Source organism: Cupressus sempervirens, chromosome 8, assembly GCF_028749045.1.
Source record: "Cupressus sempervirens isolate cs-2001-9-10 chromosome 8, ASM2874904v1, whole genome shotgun sequence".
Taxonomy (NCBI): Eukaryota; Viridiplantae; Streptophyta; class Pinopsida; order Cupressales; family Cupressaceae; genus Cupressus; species Cupressus sempervirens.
This window is the reverse complement of record NC_143125.1, coordinates 427,541,097-427,545,234: the sequence shown is the minus strand read 5'-3', so window position 1 is coordinate 427,545,234 and position 4,138 is coordinate 427,541,097.

Sequence of the window (4,138 nt, the reverse complement as noted above, 5' to 3'; positions counted from 1 at the left end):
AAAACCAATTTGCTGCTGAGATATTATCAAAGGGAGGAGCTTGAGCAACTTGGAAGTAAGTACCTTTGAAATGATCTTGTAAAAATAATTTCATAGGCTAATTGGTCTAAACTTGTCCAAGGAATTGGCTCTAGGAACTTTAGGAATGAGGACTAAAAAAGTTAGAGTTAATCTCCTTTAGAATGCTTCTAGCCCCAAAGAATTTAGTGTTGTTATCTCAATGTCCTTGGCATTCAATTCATGGTTGGTATTCATCATTTGACCCAAAGTTTCCAATTTCATGTTAGTAATCCTAGTTACCTCTGATGATTTCTCTTCTAGTGTGTTGATCAAAACTCTTTTTTCACCTTCAATCATGGCTTTGTCTTCCATAGCTTTCTTTTTTTATTTAGTCACCTCACATAGTAGTATGGTTTGTGATTCCTGTTCTAACTTAATATTTCTAATCTATTCAGCTAGGGTTATGTCTTTTCCATTAGATTTGCAACTACTGCATTGAATTTGTTGGAGGCATCATTTGCAAATAGCTTAGTAGTGTCTATCTCTTTGTATTGTGTGTCATTCTCCTCAATAGCAATTTCCTTCCTTCTCTTTAAAGATTTCTTTAGATCTTCTCTTGCTTCATTCAACTAATGTAGAATAAGATGTCTTTCAATCTCCTGGTTCTCAATAATCTTTCCCAACTTGTAGACTTCCATTTCCAAGATCTCTCCTCAAAGCTGCAAAGCTTCACTTTTAGAGAACTAAGCTCTGATACCAATTGTTGGAATTAGAATAGGAAAGGTAAAATTTTTGGGGTGGGTGGGTGGGGTGGGGTAAATAAGTGCTATAAAATTTGACCCATAAAAATATTCACCACAGATCCATCTCATATATTCAATAAGTAAACTAAAATATCATGAAAAACATGTAAATCTAAAGCATGTAGACAAGTAAGCATTCACACATATGACACAAGATATAATTACCCATAAACCATCCAATGAGAAGGTAAAATTGGGGTGGGCATGACACCCAAAAATATTCACTATTGCATTAATTAAGTGTATCCAATGAAGGTTACAATGTTTCATCATGAACCATGATCTACCCTATTAAATGCTTACAAAGACTCTTAAGTCTTACCCTATTAAAGGATTTCAACACCTTGTTAAAAATGTGCCTTGTTAAATGAATTCAACTCACAATTAAGTAAGCACCTTGTTAGAGGATTTCAATAAAACTTGTTAGGACTAATCTATTAAGAGATTTAACTGATTCACTTGTTAGAATGTCTCAGCATTGATCCTACAATTAGCACTTTTTTTCTTGATGACAAATCACTTGTATACTTGATCCTTCTTTATTAGATGTCTCTTTGCTGTTTACTGTTTCCTTCCTCTGTTCTTCTTTAGCTAATTTTATAATGCAATTTAGATCATAATGCCTTGGTTACCATGAATGTCCTAGTTTGTGCATGCAAAACTCTCCTTGATCATTCATTCATTCCCTTTCATGCTCATAGAAAGTTTAGGGTTTTTCCTCCTTAAGAAGATCTAGGTGACTTAGGGTTAGGTATGAATCAATGGCTGTGATTCACCTATATTACCACTTAAACCTTCCATTTACTTGATTGGATGCATGTATTGCATAAGGATTCTAACTTAAGATTAGTCCTTATCACCAAAATATCATAATTCAATCTATAAGTCAGCTAAATGGTTTATATAGTAGTTTGTGCCAATACAAACAACTAAGACAAAACTATGTTAGTCGACATTTGAAGTCCTTGGTGCTCATCACATACTGACTTCAATACTATCCCTCAACATGCACTACTTCCTTCACACCTGAATCACTCAACATATATTGTCTACTCCACACTAGAGTGACTTGGCACATGAGTGACTTAGCACATGAATGAATCGACATGCTCTAACTTATACATGTTGTGCTTGACATATACTACTTGTTCGGCATGAACTAAGTAAATGGCTTAAGTGTATAGACACTCACTTGTCAAAACCAATCTAAGATCTTGGTCTTGATAAAAAACTAGAATATGGTTCTTGTAAACCTCTTGACACATCTACTCTTTTAGGCCATATGCTTTCATGCTCTTTCTCTTATTGGCTTCCACTGCTCATCCTATATGTTATCTTTCTTATTAGCTATAACTATTTATCCTACATGCTATCTCCTTTCTTAGCTTTCTTCTCTTGTCCAAAACCTATTTCATGTAGTTATTTTAATCTTTTCCTATCTTGGCTACTCTTAAGGAGCCAATCCTTGAGGATAGAATTCATCCTACTACATACATTCTTTCCTATGCATCATATCTACTATCTTTCTATTCCATCTTTCCCTACACCTTGTTGCACACTAGAAAAAAATGATGTGATCTTTCTTAAGAGCTATCAACCCTACTAGGTGATGAAACCTAGAAATAGGCACTACTTGAGACCCTTTCACCTATGTCTATTACCATATCTTTTTTTCTCATAAGCTATTCATCTCATATTGTGTTGCTTTTTCTATCTAGAACTAACTCTTGACTATGTCTAGGGCGAATGTATTGCTCACACTTATCTAGGTCTCTTAGTTGTGTTAGGGTTTCTTGGATAGTACACTATTTTTTTTTCCAACATTTTATCCCCTTAACATTGAGTGTTTCTCAACACTTATTAGATACTTTTTCTACAATCTAGGATGTTGTGATATTTGTCATAGGTAGACTTAAGTACTAAGAGAATAGTCATATGACTTCAACACACATTCTTAAAATCAAAAATTAGTTAAGACTTGTTGGCTTATATTATTTACGTGTTGTCTATGATGATTTATTTGTTGAGTTTTCCCCTCTTCAATAGTTTGTCGAGGAATTCATGGACTAGATGAATGGGGGCATGGGACATGTTTTCCTTCAATTTCTATCTATAGGTGTACTTTGTTAGATCTTAGGTGTCTTAAGCATTTTTCTTGACACACTTGACCTTAAGGATCTACAATGTTACATCCTTGTATATTTTTGTAAGTTCATGTTCATACTTATGATTGTCTCAAAATTTTGTGTCTTGATGAAAGCATGATCTTGCTATACTAAATTTAGGGAATCTAACTTCATTGTCATCTTCATTTTTATGTCTTTGATGCATAGGATGAGTTCCCATATACCTATCCAATATGGGTCATATGCATATCATCATAGTTAATGCTAGTGGTGATTTTATGATATTTTATGTCCCTAATAAGGCTCACTAATAAAAACTAGGGCCTACTTATATAGCCCTTGCAATTGCACCTTTTTATACTAGCTTGCATTTTAGGGTTTCATTTTAGCTTAGCTTTTCATTTTGTGTTGTTAGAGAGTCTCCTTTATCTTTTTTGGATGTGTCGATCAATTGTGTTCACCTCCTCAATTATTCTTACCATGTCTTTATCTCCTTTTTATCTTGTCATCTGATCGCTTCTCTTCTTTTACTATCATCACAAGGGGTTAATCATATCATCACATCTATCTTGTTGGCAATGGACCAGATTTGTAACATGGCTTAACCACCTCTAGTAGTTCTCTAAGACTATTGGTTGTATCATGTATTGATAGTTCAATACTTTGGTGCAATGGAAACCCTGGACTTTCTAGCAATTAGTATCAAACCACTAGTTCCTTGAAGGAAAATATTAACAACTTCAGGAGATCAATGACATGTCAATTCTAAAAAGAAAGTCCTAAGTTTGATGGAGTTAACTATGACAACTAGAAAGAGAAGATGAAGAAATGTCTTCTATGCATGGGTCCAAGATATTAGTTGATGAAAAAGAAAGGAAAGAAGATTGTGGAAGAAAGAAAACTTGAAGAATGTAGTAAAGCTGAAAGAGATCTATTTATGTATAACATGCTTGACAAACAAGTAGTATTGCCAGCTCTTCTTGAAAATGAATATAACCAGGTAAAATCCTTAGATTCATTTCATGGAATTTGGAAAATTTGGAATCTATTTTTGATGGTGATAAGCATGCTAAGAGAATCAAATTACAAAATTGGATATGGTCGTCTCAAGATGCTAAAATAATGGAAGATGAATTTGTTAGAAGGTATGTTGGTAGAAAATCAATTTTTTTGCAAGAATTAAGTCTTGTAATGGATCTAAAGATGAAG